Raw genomic sequence first — 18,935 nt, 5'->3', positions numbered from 1 at the left:
GGGACGTTCTCCTTCATTATATTTTCAAATAAGTTTTCAATTTTTTGCTCTTCTTCTTCTCCTTCTAGCACCCCAATGATTTGGATGTTGGAACGTTTAAAGATGTCATGGAGGTTCCTAAGCCTCTCCTCCTTTTTTTAGGATTCTTGTTTCTTCATTCTGTTCCAGGCGAATGTTCATTTCTTCCTTCTGCTTTAAACCATTGATTTGAGTCCCAGTTTTCTTCCCTTCACTGTTTCTTCCCTGTACATTTTCCTTTATTTCACTTTTCATAGCCTTCACTTTTTCCACTATTTTGTGACCATACTCAAACATTTTTGTGAGCATCCTGATTACCAGTGTTTTGAACCCTCCATCTGATTGGTTGGCTAGCTCTTTATCGCTTAGTTGTATTTTTTCTGGAGCTTTGATCTGTTCTTTCATTTGGGCCATATTTTTTTGTCTCTGCTCACCTGTTACATAATAAGGGGTGGAGCCTTAGGTATTCTCCAGGGTAGGGCAACCCACTCAACTGTGTTGTGGTTCTGTATGTGGGGGAGGGACCCAAGAGGGAACAGTGCTGCTTGCTAGGCTCTGGGCTGGCTTTCAGTCACTTACCCTGCTTCCCACAAGCAAATTGGGCCCTTCCAGTGCTGATTCCAGCTGGGTGGTGGTTTCTTGTGTACTTCTAGGATCCTGTGGGTCTCTCCAGTGAACACTCCTGTGAGGCTGGGAGTTTCTCCCACCACCACAACCCCCACAGTTTTTTTCAGTCAGAGGTTTTGAGGCTTTATTTCCCCACACTGGAACCCTGGGTTTCGCGATCTGTCTCGCTCCCCAGTTGTTCCTCCCAGTTTATCTGCACACAAATGTGGGACCACTCACTCAGCCAGCCACGGCCTCCCCCTCCCCAGTCTTCCAGCTGCTGCATTGCTGTGAGTCTCCGCCCCTCCTACAGGTCTAGATGAATGTTTCTTCTTTAACTCCTTCATTATCGGATTCCATACAGTTCAATTTTCTGGCAGTTGTGGTTATTTTTTGTTTTTAAATTTGTTGTTGTCCTTCTTTTGGTTGTGCCTGGAGTCAAAGTGTATCTACTTACACCTCCATCTTGGCTGGATGTCCCAATCTCTATATGTCTGTTTTTATTCTAGTGCTACAGTATCTTGATTCCTGCAGTCTTTTAGTAACTTTTGAGATTGGAAAATGAGTACTTTAACTTTGTTCTCTCCTTTCCAAAATTGTTTTGGATATTCTGGCTTCCTTCTACTTCCATATGCATTTCAGAATTATCTTGTCAATTTTTTTGGGGGGAAGGCAGCTGGTATTTTGATATAAATTGTGTTAAAACTGTAGGTTAATTTGATATTAAGTCTTGCATTCCATAAATATAAGATGTATTTTATTTATATTTTCTTCAATTCCTTTCTTTTTAAAAGCTGCATAAATTTCTTTTTTAACTTAATTTATTGGAGAAACATTGGTTTCAAGTGTACATTTCTATGATACATGGTCTGTATATTGCATTGTGTGTTCACCTCTGACTCCTTTCAACAATGTTCTATAGTTTTTAAAACTATAACTATTGCACTTTCTTGTTTAATTTATTCTTAAGTATTTGATTCTTTTTGATGCTATTGTACATGATATTGTTTTTTATTTTATTTTATTTTTGAATGGTTTATTGCCAGTGTATAGAAGTACAATTAATTTTTGTATATTGATCTTGTATTCCGTAACCTTTTCATACTTGTTTATTACTTCTAGTGTGTTTTTAAAATATTCCTTAGGATGTTCTATATATATGGACATGTCACTTTAGATACAGTTTTACATCTTCTTTTCCAATCTAGATGTCTTTCATTTCTTTCTTTCTTTCTTTCTTTCTTTCTTTCTTTCTTTCTTTCTTTCTTTCTTTCTCTTTCTTTCTTTCTTTCTTTCTCTCTTTCTTTCTTCTCTCTCTCTCTCTTTCTGTCTCTCTTTCTTTCTTTCTCTCTCTCTCTCTCTTTCTTTCTTTCTTTCTTTCTCTCTTTCTTTCTTTCTTTCTTTCTTTCTTTCTCTCTCTCTCTCTCTCTCTCTTTCTTTCTTTCTTTCTTTCTTTCTTTCTTTCTCTCTCTCTCTTTCTTTCTTTCTTTCTTTCTTTCTTTCTTTCTTTCTTTCTTTCTCTCTCTCTCTCTCTCTCTCTCTCTCTCTCTCTCTCTCTCTTTCTTTCTTTCTTTCTTTCTTTCTTTCTTTCTTTCTTTCTTTCTTTCTTTCTTTCTTTCTTTCTTTCTTTCTTTCTTTCTTTCTTTCTTTCTTTCTTTTTGCCTAATTGCTTTGGCTAGAACTTCTATTAAAATGTTGAATAGAAAGAATGAGAGCAGATGTCCTTGTCTTGTTCTTGATCTTATGGCATACTCCTTTGATCTTTTGACATTAAGTATGATACTAGCTGTGGGTTTTTTGGTAAATGGCCTTTATCAGATTGAGGAAATTCCCTTCAGTTTTATCTTTTTTTTGGAGGGGTGTTGTATTTTGTCACATAACTTTTCTATGTCTAGCAAGATGATCATGTGGGCTTTTTGCCCTTTCATTTGTTAATATGGTATATTAATTACATCATTGTTTTCAAGATGATAATCCAACTTTGCAACTTGTTTGTCCCATTTGGTCATGGTGTATAATCTTTTTTACATGTTGCTGGATTTGGGTTGGCAGTATTTTCATGAGGATTTTTGCATGTAAGTTCATAAGGAATACTGGTCTGTTGTTTTCTTGTGATGTCTTTCTGTTTTTAGCATCATGGTAATAATGTCTCATAGAATGAGTTGAGAAATATCCCCTCCATTTCTATATGTAGGAAGAGACTGTGAAGAATTGACATTAATTCTTCTATATATGTTCGTTAGAATTAGCTAGTGAGGCCATCTGGAAACTGGGCTTACTGGGAAGTTTTAAAATTATGAAGTTAATCTCTTTACTTGTTCTATGTTTCTTATTATTGTAGAGGTAAGGACTAAGATTATACAAATCCATCCAAGATCAATTTCTTTTCACCACAAACTTTTCAGGAGATGTTTGGATAGCTCCCCAGTTACATTGTTTCATTGATCCGGAGCCTCAGACTTCTACTACCTTCACCAAGCACTTCCTAAGCAGCAGGAGGGATTAGGCCTCCTATGGTACTCAGTCACTACCACATACAATCCTGAAAGAACCAGAAGAATAACATCATGCAATGGGTTCTGCTAGCATGGTTACTTGGAGAGCCAATGCCTGTTCTTGCTAGGCAGCCATACTTTAGAACCACACATACCTGGGCCAGCTATTTCTTCCTGTAACTCCTCAGTCTTTTGCTTATTATTTAAAATGTTGTTGTAAAAAAAAAGGGGGGGGACTTTATGGTAAGAGAATCAGAACCTAAAAGTTGAGTTTTGGCCCTGGCTGGTGTGGCTCAGTGAATTGAGTGCTAGCTTGAGAACCAAAAGGTTGCTGGTTTGATTCCTAGTCAGGGCACATGCCTGGGTTGCAGGCCAGGTGCACAGTAGGGAACGCAAGACAGGCAACCACATATTGATATTTCTCTCCCTCTTTTTCTCCCTCCCTTTCCCTCTCTCTAAAGATAAATAAACAAACTCTTAAAAAGTTAAAATTAAAAAAATAAATAAAAGTTGAGTTCTGGTGAGTGTGGGCAAGAAGAAAATCCACGTTTAAATACTCATTAAAATATAACTAGTTATATATTCTAAAGATTGGGAACAGTCTATTGTGGATTCTAGTCCAGACTAAAATATAACTCTCTTGATGGAAACTTTCAGCAGAAAAGCAGATGATGATCAGGATTAAATGCTAAGGACATTGGCAGAATGGGAACTCTCATGAGTTTTTATTGTCTGAATACTTAGACAGACATTGCATACTAAATCTTCACTCTCAGAAGTATCAGAGCCATGCCAAACTTTTGTGTAGCAAAATATGCAAGCTAGAATTGTGGATTCTGTGACCTGAATTTATTTCTGGATACATGTTTGACAGACAGAACAGGCAGAACACATGTGTTCATCCATTCTGAACTCATTAACAAAGCAGGAACATTAGTAAAATATGTCTTTTGCTGGTTTCTGGAATGGAAGAGGGAACAATTAAGCTGTAAGACACTCCAGGGTGGGTATTATGACCTAATAATGACATGCCCTGGTAGTTTTCACTGAGTGCCATTAACTGCAAAGGCATATCATTGCTCGTCCATAATATGCACCCTGGAGAGTCTTATCAGGAGGATATAAATGTTAATTCCTAAGGAAACTCATTCAGCAAGAGAAGAAACCATTGCTCTACAATGGGAAATATGTCAAAATCTCCATGTTGAATTCAGTTTTTTTGAGGCAGATGGGGTCACACTCTTTATGCATTTATCCGGCAAAAAGCAGTGCAGTAAGGTCCGAAGCAGCGGGCAGGAGTCAGGGGTGTGGACTGCGTTCCAGCTGGGCCAGTTCCCACTGACCGTCCCTGTGCTTGCCCCTCTAACACTCATGTTCCCCGTTTCCCTCTCTTCACTAGGCTAGTGATTCTACCAGCTTATTTTAGAGTGCATTTGGGAAATCAAATAACATAGAATACTTTAAAAGTCTTTATAATACGCTATGAGCTGCTCAACAAATGCACAGTATAGGACAAAGTAGGTTTACAGTTGTTCATGTGAAAAATAATACAATATTAATAAATGATAATATAAGAATAAACTCTGTTTCATATGCTCACAACTGTAAACCTACCTACTTTTGCCCTACTCTGTATAATAAGCCATAATAAATAGCATACAACCTAAGAAAATTTAAGACCGCACTATGAGGTGGATGAAGGTTTTATGTCTATGGATGAATTTGATGTGTGTAAAGATTCGGCCCTGAGTTTTTGGTTCAGGTTTGCCTTTGCAATTGGAACTCACTCCCTGGGGTTAGTGCTAGCCTTCCTATTGACATTAAACCTTCCTTCTCAGCAAGACACAGTAAACAGTTCAAGACCACACAGGCATTTTATGAGTAGGAGACAGTGCAGAATTGCTGTTTCCCTTGAAATGTGTCACTTGAGACCCAGGGTGAATATTTTGGTCAAACTAAATCTCTATTTCAGCTCTGCAGCTCAGTTTTTGCTTTTCTTACTTATCTAAATTTTCGTTCTACCGTGAAGGCATTATCTCATTTTCATAACTGTGCGAATGTAATTCTGTCACTTTTAAAGGATTTTAATGAATATTGTCCAACGTGGGTAGATGGTACGGAACAACATGCCTGCACTTTGTAAGGTCTCTCCATTTCCTTGCCTGTGCGGGCTGAATGCATGGCATGAGGAAGCAATTACAGTGTTTATTTTGATCTATTAGCCTTGGTAATATCATTGATAGTAACCCTATCAGTGGCATTAACTTTTACAGGAGATAAATAATAATATCCAATGCTTATGTGCACATGATGTGAGCACAATAAATACAAGATTATTATATATCTGAATCCCTCATAAGTACATGCACAGAAATAAAAGTAAATGGTTTGTCCATTGTTTGCAATTGAGACTTCTCTGAAATACATAAAACAGATGTTATGTTAATGGATAAGAATTTTCTTGGTAGAGATGATGATTTTGTCAACTTTGGGATAATGAAGCAACTTTATTTAGTTTTTGTTTTCCCGTGGATCAGTTGTCTTTTCCTATCCTGTGAACAAACCATGTAATCTTATTGTACTTCTGCCCAGCTATTATGCAAATAGACTAAATGGAGTAACAGGATGAGGCAGTGTGAACAGATTAATGCAAATTTATCGCCGCCACTAAAAACAAAGCAAAACAAGGAGAGTTTCAAGAAAGTGGCAGGCACGTCTCAGGATGGAGTTGGCTAAAACACAGCTATCCTGGTGCATCAGAAAAAAATTGAGAGATGACGATGGGTGCATACGATGGAAGAAGTGACAAGGAAGGTTCCAACAGAGAGGCTGAAAATGTCTGGTGAAAATGGCCAAGTCCCAGTGATAGTGCTGCGTGCTTGAGATCCCCAGGGCAGGAACTCAGCAGGGGGCGCTGTTTGAACGTGTAGGCAGGTGACCAGCACTTGGTAAGCCTGATGGAGGGGACACTGACAAGCATCAGAAGAGCCTTTCTAGACCCAGGTGGCCATGACGCTGAAGCCTTCAAAGATCTAAACACAAAACATAAACTCAATTACTAAGATTGGGCTAGACGATGACAAAGCTGGACTTCCTGATCTAATCTTTATTTTGATTTCTCTGTGATGCCCAGAGATGGGAAACACGAGATCAGTGAGGTGACAGACAGGTAGATCAGGGCTTATGGATGACTTGAGAGTATCTGGTGCATGATGTTTCCTGGTAATTGAAATTACCCTAAAACTTAATGATTTGTTTTTCTAGGTCTTATCAAAAATATTCCTAACAGAATATCACTCTATCAAAATAATCATATTAAAACATCAGGTACCCCAGCATGTGACCATAGTAGAAGCTCTGTTTAGCTGGAATAGAGGTTTATGACAAAAATAGCAGCAATGTCGACTTAACCTGAAATCTCAAAGTGTTAGCTGGATTAATTTAAATCCCTCTTGCCTAGGTAAAGAAGGTCCCCCACATAGGAGCAGAGCTGAGGCTCCCCATGGGCTTCAAACAAAAGCTTCAGTTATAAGCCATTGGTGACTCTGGTTGGGGGCATGTAGCCTAACACCCAGTCAAACCTGAGGAAAAGTACAATTAGGATAAGCCTTGAAAAAAAGCCAGAGTTTATCCCCAAAAGAAAACTTTAAAGAAAAATGGGAAAAGAAACAAACATTTCAACTTCTATGTTCTTATCTCTACAGAGTACAATTTTTAGGTTTTAAGGCAGTATATGCATGAAAAAGGAGGCAGCACTTGTTTCTACCACAATTTTTTGTCTTCTAAAATAATATTAAAGTAAGGAAAAGCACTTACTTCATGAAAAGAGGTTAATACTGATGGAGTGTAGAAATCTCATAGGAATTGGTGAAAACGTACAAGACCTCAAAAATAATTGCTTAGGAACAGCACAAATATATACTGAGCTAGCTGCGCACCAGGAGCTCTGCTACACAGTGCGAAGGGAGACTGACATGACCCATGACCTTCTGAAATATATAAATTTAGCCAGCATACTATGTAAATGGACATTTTACATAAGAAATACAATAATTAAACAAAATATAAAAAGTTTATATTTCTGAATACTAAAATATGAAAAATTTTACCTTAAAAGATATAGTTCTTTTGTGCCAACAATTTGTAGAAAAATAGTGTACTCATATATTATTGGTGGCAGTAAAAATTGGTTTTTTTTGAAAAAAATTTGACAATGTACATAAAAAACCATAACAATTTCATATCTTTGGCTTAAGTCACTCCTGGAAAGTGATCCAAAGGTAATAAAATTTAAGGAAAATCTTATACATGGAATTATTAATTGCATCATTATTTAGAGTAGTTGAAGATTAGAAACAACCCAAAATTTCTAAACATAGATCGAAGAATGGTTAACAGAATTATGGCACATCTGCTAGATGGAAAATTATGCAACTATTAAAATGAAAACTATGAAGATTTTGTGGCCAAATGGAAAGAGATTGTATCTGGAATGCAAAAATATATGCAAAATTGACTCTTAACGAAAATACATTCATGGAACAAACTGATGGTTGTCAGAGGAGAGGCGGGTGGGAGGGTCTGGAGAAAAGAAACCGAAGAGGTTAGCCAAAGAACATCTACGCATAGCCCATGGACACAGGCAACAGTGTGGTGAAGGCCAAGGGAGGGGGACTGGGTGGAGGTGAGCGAAGAGGAGCTAACAGAGGACACCTATAATAGGTCAACAATAAAGTTTTAAAAAATTACATTCATATACATAAGTAAAAGAGAAACACTATAGAAAATTGAAATAATTATATTAGGAAAATAAGATAACATAGTTTTATTTCTTCTATTATTTTTTTCAATAAATTAAAATGGTTAAAGATTCAACAACTTACGTGAAAGAGTACACCAAATCAGATAAAGGAAGCATGGGTTCAGGGACGTGGTACAGGACCAGTGTTAGTTTGTCTCAATCACAGGGTATGAACCGACAAATAGAATAGGTGAATTTATAATGTTATGTTGAATTCAAATTATTGAGAGCCTTCCAACTCTGGCTTAGGAATTTTGATGCCATCACAAAGAAATAATCAAGAGTATAATTCTGTGAAAGCAAATAACAGGATGAGAACTGTAAACCAGAAAAGTCAATTTGACCAGCACTGCAAAATGAATGGAAGAAAAAAGAAGCTGGTGGCTAGGACACTGGAGAAAAGGCCATCTCGATAATTTAGGTGATTGCAATTGGGAAGTGGGAATGGGAGGTGAAGGACTGAGATAAGTATGAATGACATATGGAGGAATTGATAAGCTAGGTTGTGACTGGACACAGGTTTCTGCAACCCGTAGCAGGGAGGATGGCAGTGGCACGAGCAGATGTAGATACACAGAGCAAATGCAGCATCACCAGGGTCTAATACATAGTGTTAGATATGTAACTAAAATATGTTTTCAAATATGATTTCACCAGTGAACTGTGACATTGAAAACTGACTGAGTAGAGATGCCCTTGTTGCAGAGGGAAGTCAGAGCCAGATTGTTTGTAGGTGTCCCTGAATCGCTTGAGAAACCTTCAAATCATGGTGTATCTCTGTTTCCAGAAATGCACAATATACACACCTGTATTTTATGTGACTTTGGCTCAGTGGTGCTCCCAGCTGCCTCTTTGAATATGACATCTCACGATTTCTCGCAACTTCTCTCTCCTTTCCTGTACTAAGCACTACTGGGCCTTCCATGTTTTGACCCATACCTTAGTTTAAATGCAGAGGTCTGTCCAGAAGGCATCCAGCCATGTAATATGAAAAATAGAAACATTTATTGAAGAAGATACAAGATACAAGAAACATTGAGCATAGGACAATGACACCTCAGTCCCCTTCAAAGTAGGCACCTTGGGACCTCACACAGTTCTACCAATCACTGCCTGCTGCCCTGTCATATTTTTCTGAATCTCATCGATGGTCTGAAATTTCTTCTTCTTCAAAGGTGATTTTAGTTTGGGGAAAAGCCAGAAGACACAGGAAACCAAATCTGGGCTGTAGGGGGACTGAGACACCTGGGTAATTTGATGTTTCACCAAAAAACTGCAGGAGACATGATGCATGAATGGGCACATTGTTGTGATGAAGCTGCCAATCACCAGTTGCCCATAGCTGTGGATTTCTGAATCATCCCAATGGTATCTGCAGAGGAATGTTCAAGCTTAAATGCAAAATTTGACACTCATTGCTCTACCCGTTCAGTCATTTTTAATGCGATGGCCACACAATACACAAGCTCGCTCAACAGTGTCTACCACCCACTGACTAGTACAATGAAGTCACATTGTTCATGCACGCACATTCCAGTCCACTCTCCAGTTCACTCCAGTGGCACATAAACCATTCTTGTTATAGTAACAATGGTTGGATTTTTTCCGGACAGACCTCACATGTTCCCTTGTGAGAGCTAACCCCAGAAAGCTCAAAGTGGATCTCCCAGATCAACTGAATCAGAATCTTTGAGGAAGAGGGTTCGAGTGTGACCGAGACACAGGTGAGAACCTTCTAGCCCAGCTCTCCTCTTCCTTCACAGACAAGGATATCAGGGCTGAGTGGTCACTGGCCAAACTCAGGTTCCCAGACTCCTAGTTCAGTGCTCTCTCCATTCAGCTGCCAACACCACAGATATCTCTGTCAGTGGAAATCAAAACCAACAAAGTGCACTGGGAGGGGGATTTCCTTTTCTTTTTTCCTCCAATAATAATAAACACTATTGCACAGTTACTCATAAAATGTTAATTATTCTCTCCTCCCGACATCACCTTGAATTTTAAGCTATTAGCTTGAAGCATTACGTAGTTCAACAATAAAAAGCTATTCCCTTTTCAATATACCTTCAATTTTTTATTTCTTATAAATATTCAATTGAATATTTCCATTTGTGGTGTGAGTTTGCTAATTTACTGGAAGTTGATTCTTTTCCCCGGAAATGTCACTTGGGTGGCCCTGCTGCGCTGCAATGGAAAGGCTCAGTCCTGATTTTTGAACCCGTAATTCTGCACAGGCTTTAACAGCTGTTTGCTTCCTCTAGGGCATTTGAGAATTAACTGCAGCTTCAAGAGTAATCAGAAAAGTCTCCTCTTTGAAAACAGAAGCTGTCCTGAAGGTAGGATTCATATTTTTAAAACATAAAGAAGTTCGCTCTGATGAGATGATTACCTATAATTTATATTTTATTGGTAACCCAGCATGGGACAGTCTTTCATTAAATAAAGCTACAGCATGTTGGTAGATTAAAAACCCACTGTAAGCATTGTGTCGCCCTAGTCAATTATGTAAGGACTCGGCCAACAGCACATTTGTGAGATTGTGTGTTAAAGATATGCTTGCTCTCATTCACCTCTTGTCCGTGAACCCTCAAATAGGAATTAGAAAAACACAAGTGGCGTTACTAATGATAAAGAAAACAGTCTCATCTTCACAGGCACAGGGCCAATCAGCTGACAGTGAATTCTGAGCACAGGAAAGGCATCCCATTCCCTTCTAGAGAGAGGTTGAAGAGCCTGATAGAGAGTTAGGAAATAAGCTCTCAGGAGGTCTGCAATCAGTTTGGAAAGAACAGGCTTTACCTCCTCCAGCAGATAAACCCACCCCAAGAATGACTGAGAGTCCTCTTAAACTCCACACCGTGGAGAAGGCAAAGTTCAATTTGTAAATCACCAGAGTTCTTCGTAATCCACCTAAGAAATTATTAAAGTATTTTTGTACATGCATAAACATTGCCCTGGATCCCAGGGAATATTGGTCAAAGATGAATTCACATCTACTAGCGATTCCTTTGCTTTGACCCAGCACTTCTGAAATGCCAGCAGCCCTCAGCCCCTGGACCTCCAGTTAGAAGTGCAAGGACAGCGGGTCATGAGGCTGCAGGCACCCCGAGTCCCAGTGACCTGGGAAGTGCGGTGAATCTAAGAGCAAATGGGGCGGGGCACCAGCTGTCCGGTAGGGGGACAGCAAGCTCCTGGTTTCTCTCATCTTACGCCAGCATTTTGGAATCCTAGGGAAGGTTTACGCAAGACTCCAGTGAGGTCCTGGGGACACAAGCGTATCTAGAGAGAGTGGGCTGGCTGGGGTTCACAGTCATACACATGCTGGACCTCCAGGGAGCTGCGACTGAGCCGTTGTGGGAGAAGGCAGTGAACGCCACAAATCTGCACTTTAAAACACCTCTGTAGGAGGTTTTCATAGGGCAGCCAGCACCCCTCTCCCCCACCTCGATACACCCTTTTGTCCACAAAAATAAGACTTATTTTGGGTGCAATGTATCCTTCAAAGCGCATTGTCCCTCTTGAGTGTAGAGTACATAAGCTGTTTTTCTTTGTTGCTTAGAACATTTTGTTAAAACAGGAAAATCCCTCTTTATAACCTATTGAGAAAAGTACTTTTTCCTCATGAATCAGCCCATTAATTCTAATTAATGTTGTTTCAAAGAAGAATTAAGACTGTGGTTCTCAGCCCTCACTTCTAGAATTATTTGGGATCAGAAACTTTTGGGAGGAGCCTCAGATACAGGACATTTGTCAGAAATACTCTTAGGTTTGTTGGAATTGCCAGCAGCGCTGGGATCCTCAGCCAAATAATGCCGGCTTGCTGCATTTTCCTTTAGTATCAGGTGGTTTCTTTTTATTATGGCATACCGTTTAGTAAGAATTTTCATTCCACTGTGTTCAGTCCAGGGAACTAGGATGTGGAGGGTGGCTGGCCCGGAGGGCAGGTCCATGTTTCGCATAGGTGACCCATTGCCATTACTGATTCCCTGTGGAGTCTAGAGTCCCACGCGGGCATTTTTGCCTCCGTGTGTAGCCTGCACCCTGTTCTTTCTCACAGTTGCTGTAGTAACAGTAATTTGCCACCTTATTTTAAAGAATACAATTGTGACATAAAAAATAAGGTTCCGCTGTAGGTGTGCAGATGGCTGGCATCTGGGGGAATGAGAAGTTCCGCTTCTCTTTCTGTCTTGTTGAAACTGTATTTGCTACAGGCTCCCATTCTTTTGCCCACCAGTTCCAGTTTTTTATTTACTGCTTTCTGTGAGATAAACACGTATCGGATGAAATCAGAGCGGCTCACCCTACAGGGCAGAATGAGTGACGTAGCTGTAACTTCATTCAAATACTGCCTGAGGAGAATGTGCCTTTTTTTCCGACTGTGGGGCGTGTCTCCATTGTAGAAACAGATGCACAAGTTTTGTTTTGGTTTGGTTTTTTGAGTCAATTACAAGTTTAATCATTGTTAGTAATTATTGTTCATTTATCATTCAGTAACCTGTGATCCAATATCTTCCTGAAGACTGCTCTTGTCGAATGATGATTCTGTCAGCTTCAGCCCTGGGTGCTGAGTGCAAGGGCACTTAGCCATTGTGATGAGGACGCAGCCTGAGCCAAATACAAATATAAAACAGGGCTTGTACCTGAACTTGTGACAAGGGACCAGATGTATGCTGAAGGTCAGGGAAGCCTCTGCAGCCAGATTGTCGCAGCAAAGTGAGGTGTGTGGGACCATGTGATGGTGATTACTGTTAACCTCCCTAGCACAATTATGTGACCGCCACTGCCACCAGCGAGACCCCCTGCAAGTAGAGGTTGAACACCAACTCTGGCTGGACAGTGTCAAATATCTTACTTACCTAATCTCTTTCCCTGCAACTAATCTGTACAAGCAGACGTGGTTTGCATGTTTAGCAGATGGGGACACTGAGGCTCAGAGTGGAAAGTGAGCTCAGGGCGGCCCCCCTGCCATGCTGCCCTGGCAGGATTGAAGCTCAGCTCTGAGTTGGGAGCCCACGCTCTCAGTCACTGCCCTGTGCACTCCAATATGTTTATCTTGAACTCCTTAAGATTCTCTTGCAGATTTTTTGGGGGATAAACATGTGACAAAGTATAATATTTGAGATCTGCTGTAATGTTCATTGCAGTGATTTAACTGAAGAAATTTCTGTCTTCTTTTGGAACACTCACAGACACTTGAGTTTGAAATGATTGTCTTCCTTAAGAAGCACATTCCATTATGTGCTGGGCGGTCAGGGTTTCCTGCAGCCAGGTCCGAAGAACACAGGGCTAATGAGTTCTTTTAAGAAAGGGTAGGAAATTTTTAAATTCCTTTGGAGCTCTGTATATGTCAAAGAATTCAACATACATAATTGGAATTAGAAACTGGATTGGTACAAAGTAAAAGGCATTTACAATTGCTGGGTTATATACCTGCCATTTCACGGAGGTGGAATTCAAAAGCAATCCATGGGAGATCCTCTTTCTTTTCGGCCTTTCTCATCCTTGCTGCCAAGTTTCTTAGGGATGCCCTTTAAAAGCCCTTCACATTTTGTTTTATTCTGCACTGGGCCCTGGCGACTACTACCACTTAGCATCTCTCTGTATGACAGTGTTTCTGTGTCTGTCCCTTGGTCTGACTGTCTCTCTACAGGTCTCTTTCTGAATCCTAAGCCTTTCACATCATAGTTTTTGTTTATTTTTATTTTGTTTCACTCTACTCTTCTAATCTTCACATACCCTGAAATTTCTTCCCTATTATTCTTTGGACTTTTGGACTACTTCATGTTTACACACTTTTTTCTTATGTTCTCATTCGTGACACTACACTCTTCCCCTCCAGCCCCCCGGCTTGTAGTTCCATTTTTAAGATGAACTTCATGTCTGAACAGAGTAGAATTATTTGGAGACTCCTAGAAGGTAAGCCCCATGGGGGCAGGGACCACCACGGTCACCACCGAGTGCTAAGTGTGTGTGATGCCTGCCCCCAACTCACACCTCAGGAACAGTGATAGGATGAGGAAGTGCTCGTGGAGTGATGTACACACTTGGAGTATAAAATAATACCGTTTTCGTGGTCACTCATTGTACCAAAGTTCTTTGGAAGTTAAAAAGATAGACTCTACGATTGTTTTTGAACAATGGGAGTGCTGTTAAAAGACACATTTAGTCTTTAGCCAAACTCTTTTAAAAAGGGTGTCATTTGCTTTCAATGTGTAAGTTTTGGCTAAGCAGTTTTTGAGTAGCAAACTGTTTCAAGCAGCTTGTTTGAAAACATTTGTGTAATCTGGATATGAAAGAGGCTTTCTTTTAAATGTTATTTTAAAGTCGGAGTTGATTAAAATCTACAGCAAAGTAAACAAAAATAATATATAAAATATTCATGTATCTACCAAACCAGATTTAAAAACTATCACCACACTTTCTTCAAATTGGTATTTTTTTTAAAAAAATAAGTGTTTTATGTAGCTAAAGCTCTATCCAATTCTTTTGCTCTCTTCTCAGTGAAGCTTACATTCCGAAGCTGTAAAATACATTTTCTTTCACATTTTGGACTTTAATTTTTATATGCCATATATAGGACATAGTACTGCTCCTTCTGAATATTTTACAAAAATAGTGTCAGATTCTACATTTCCTTTACAACTAACTTAACTTTTTACTTAATATTTTAGGTAGTTAGCCATGTTGTCATGTAGCTATAGTTTACTTATTTTATTTGTATATAGTATTTCATCTTATGAATAAACCAAAATTTATTCCCTTAATTTTTAGATTTTTTATAACGACAATGTTGTCATGAAAATCTTTCATAGCTTACTTATTTATTTATTATGTATTTATTCAATTATGTTTGCATCTAAGTTTTTTAAGGTGAATTTCCTTGGTCCTAAAATATGCATATATTCAGCTTTACAAGGCTCACCTTGTTTTATTTATATTCTTTTTTCCTATACTTTCTAAGTTACCTTCTATTTCACTTATTCTAAGAATTACGGTGAAATTTTTAATCTGCCAACTTGAATTTTAAAGGTTTAATTCAAACAATGAAAAGTGTTCAGACACTTTAAATTCCAAATATTCTTCTCTCTTTTTAAACGTTCATGTCTGGTATTTGAGTTCTGTCCTACTTTTTAACTCCCAAAGGTAATTATTACCACTGTTGCTTTAATCACTCAATATTTGTTTCTATTTACCAAATACATATTAATTTTCTAAGTTCAATGTTTTTCTGGAATACTAGTACTTCATTCATTTCTTTTCTTTACTTTTGGTAAAGAACTGTAGGCCGTAAAGTGTCACAGTTTTTATCTTAAAAAAATATGAACCTCACATAATAGTTATGCAAAGTAGAGAATCCGGTTTCCCTCAAAGCTTTCGGCACGACTCTGGTTTTGGAATCTGTGTTGTGTCTGTTGGCACGTCTAGTTATTCTAGTTCCTAATCTATTAGATGTAAACTGTCTTATCTCTGGTTATTTGAACATATTTCTTTCACTGTTTTGAGAGTTAAGTTTATTTATCCTTTTCAGGACTTAATATGATTTTTGAACCTGATGATTCATACATTTTAATTCTAGAAAATTTTCAGAACCATGCCTTTGAATATTATCCCTCCTAAATTTTTATTTTTATATCATTATAAAACTCATTAGCTAGGTTATGAACTTTCAGTTCTGTTTTCCATATCCTTTAACCACCCCCTCTTCAATATTTTCTATATTTTTTCTTGTGTTTTGTATTTTAGGTAATTACCTCAAATTAATCTTCTGGATTAGCAATTCCTTCCTCATTTCTATTATCTACTGAAATGCCAATTCTTTACATTTTGCTGGTGACAGTTTAATTGATATGACAATACATCTTATCGGCAATATATTTTTAAAAGTTTTGTGGCAATATATATTTAAAATATATGTGGTAATATATATTTCAAAAATTTAATGTTTTTATCTATTTGAATTATGCAAATAATCTTTTAGAAGTCTTCTAGGGAAGTCATTGGACAATTCACTTATTGTATTATTATCACAGCAGCATTCACCTTAGTGTCTCTAACTGTGTGAAATGGAAAATGCCTCTTAGGAAGGAATAGGCAATAAGTTAGTCACTATCCATGACATTAGATACCATTTAAACAATAATGTTACCCAACACAGTATTATAGAAAATATTTCATATATTTAAGTAAGGTAAAACATTAAAAGGAATATGTATAATACAAACACAGTATTGTGAAAGGAAAACATTATATTAGCAAATAAAAATGCTTTTAGAATATAAATCATCCTGCTAACATCGATCATTTCTGGTTGATGGGATTAAGAATAAGTTTTATCATCTTTTTTACATAATTGCTCATTAAAATTTCATACAATACTTAAAATTTCTTTATAATAATAAAAGAAAACAATTTTTTTAATTGGGTTTCTCTTTTGATAGGACACAGAGTAATTTTAAGCAAAGCAAAAATCAAGCTCATTGAAAGAAGCTAATGTAGCAATTAAGACATTTTATAGTACAGTTTCAGTGCAGGTAGAGGCACGCAATTTGAAAAAATGAAAATAAGATTTATTGCGAAAAAAGACAAGTCTCCGTTTGATTATGTGGAGGGAGAATCCAAACCAAAAGATCCCCAAGTTTTGTGACTGGGAGAACAATGGCACAAGAAACTGAGAATAATAGAACTATATTTGAGGGTACATAGAGCTGAGAAAAAAACCCCACAGTATTCCTTAGCCTTAAGGGTCTGCCCTCCTATGAAAATCTGCTTCAAAAAGTCAACGGCAAAGTGACCTCCTTCCTCGCTGGCATCCTTTGATGGCTAAAAAAGAAAAAAACAAAACAATCATTTATTCAGGGCGAAAACAAACATGCATTCGGCTAATCTCTGGCACAAACTGTTCGGTCCTAGGATGCTCTCTATAAACAAACGTTTTAACAATACTCATGTAGTCATAATTCACCCATGAAATTATCTGTTCTCTGGTCCAATCTTCTTCCTTCAGCTCTGTCAAATTGTTATCAAAACTGACTTTCTGGGGAAACCTTCCTTTATCACCAACAGCTCCTTAGTAGATTCCATTTCTAATGCTGAGTATAATCAGCTGCTAGGGGCTGTTGGAAGCTTAATGAGCAATCTGCTCTTGGCTCAGTGGGAAATGATGCCCCTCTTGATTGGCTAGACCTCCAGAGGGCGGAGCCTCAGCTGCCGCACTATCCTCCCACCGCCTCCAGCCAACCGCAGGTGCAGACTACTTTGATTAATGATACACTTTTCAAAGCACGACCTAAAAAATGTTCCCCCCTCACAGGGTACCATATTCAAAATAATACAGACATAATACAGGTGGACTGAGAAATACTGCATTCGTACTTTATTTTCTGAGAGCATTTAAGAACCCAAACCTCTTAAGAACTACAGTGTTTCATCTTACGCCTTTTTCTCTGTGAGCATGAAAAGGGATGATGGATAAAAGACTACGTATCCTATAAATGTTCTCCCGATCTGTCAGGTTGTCTTCTGTGGTCACTGGTAGTGGAGGCTTTGACACAGGGATCTTGGCTGAGGCTCCAGATGGTTCTTCCATTGGTCTCCGCCTCCTGGGCCTGACCCGGTCTCAGGCAGGACTGCTGTCACTCCTTCCCTTCCCGTGAGCAGGCTGCAGCTCGTAGATGAAATGGCTGATGTGCGTGTGTGCCAGTGCCTCTGTGTGCCTGTCGTGTGCGTAGAAGGGGAGTATTCTGAGACTTCATGAAATAAAACTACTGTTTTGCTATTATAGTGAAGTTACATCAAATGTAACCTTTTGGAGAAGGGGGGAAATTGAACCTCCCTCTTACTATCTTTGCAACGTCATGTAAATCTATAGTTATTTCAAAGTAAAAAGTTAAAAGTAACTACATAAATAAGAACTTTTTAAACACTTTGACCCTTTAAGTACCAGCGTCAATGGAAGAAAAACAGGGGCTCTCGGAAGAACAACACGGGTTTGCAATGACCCTCTACAGAGGGAAGCTCCTGACACGGGCCTGGGGATGCAACCCCACATTCTAATTCTGTGCTGCAAAAATAAAATACATCAAAGAGAGGGGCTAGACATTCCAACCCATTTTTCTTCTTTAATCAACTCGTGTAAAAGTGTTTGTCTACTGTCTCTTTCTAGTGACAGAAAGAGTTGCCAATCTCAATGCAAAGATTCAATGATACCTCAGTTTTCTCTTTGGAGTTTGAAGAACCTATGAAACCTTCACTAGCTCGTTACTACGAACACGTTCTGCATTCCTCTTCACCTCTACACGGTGCACAAGACCCTCTTGAATGTTGCAGAAGTGCAAGCTCACTTATGTCAAAATGTGTGCATATTTTTACTTCCACAAACCTCAGTACATTTTAGTACTGATTAGAGCCAAGGTCACCGTCCATGATTTCCCTCGTTTTGATGGTACAGGTATCAGAGGTTCTCCGGAAAAACGTTTATTTTTCCTCCTCCCCTCTCTTCCTCTGTTATATTACACACTATTTTCACAACATTACAAGTTGTGAATTGATTTTGTTTAACCCTCCAGTGATCCTCAACTCTTACTAACAGCAATGTTGATTGAGAACTTACTAAGTAGCAAGCGCTGTGCCAAGCACTGAACAAGGCTTTTGTCGTGCAATCCTCAGCCACACTTTGAGGAAGGCGCTCTCTCATGCCCATTGGACATCTGCGGTAGCTCAGGGGTTGAGAGGTTCAGTGTCCTTCCAAGGCCCCATAGTCAGCCAGCAGAGGAGCCTTCCCCATGTCTCCATTATTCTCTTCTTCTTACTCTTAGGGGACCGTTTTAAAAGTTAGTATAAGTTTTGAAGAGTTATGACATCATTTCCCCCCTGGTCTCCCGGTGAGGCTCCCTGGCTTCATGGGAGCCGGTGGAAGGCCTAAAGGAACGCAGAGGGGCTCCCTGAAATTCTGCTACTCCTCGTGTGCAGGCCTTCAGACCTGGTGTGTGCGTCCCCATGTTAAACAGCAGCAGTTC

General features: G+C 38.8%; 1 long non-coding RNA gene across 1 annotated transcript in view; it reads left to right on the top strand.

Moving 5' to 3' along the window:
- The first annotated feature begins 10,192 nt into the window (after positions 1 to 10,192).
- Positions 10,193 to 18,935, top strand: part of LOC128779500 (uncharacterized) — a 65,476-nt gene continuing 56,733 nt past the window's right edge. Inside the window, exon 1 of the long non-coding RNA XR_008425474.1 lies at positions 10,193 to 10,256. This is a non-coding gene — a long non-coding RNA (uncharacterized lncRNA). The remainder of the gene's footprint in view (positions 10,257 to 18,935) is intronic.

This window comes from Desmodus rotundus, chromosome 11 (assembly GCF_022682495.2).
Source record: "Desmodus rotundus isolate HL8 chromosome 11, HLdesRot8A.1, whole genome shotgun sequence".
Lineage (NCBI taxonomy): Eukaryota > Metazoa > Chordata > Mammalia > Chiroptera > Phyllostomidae > Desmodus > Desmodus rotundus.
This window is presented reverse-complemented; position numbering and strand designations above follow the sequence as displayed.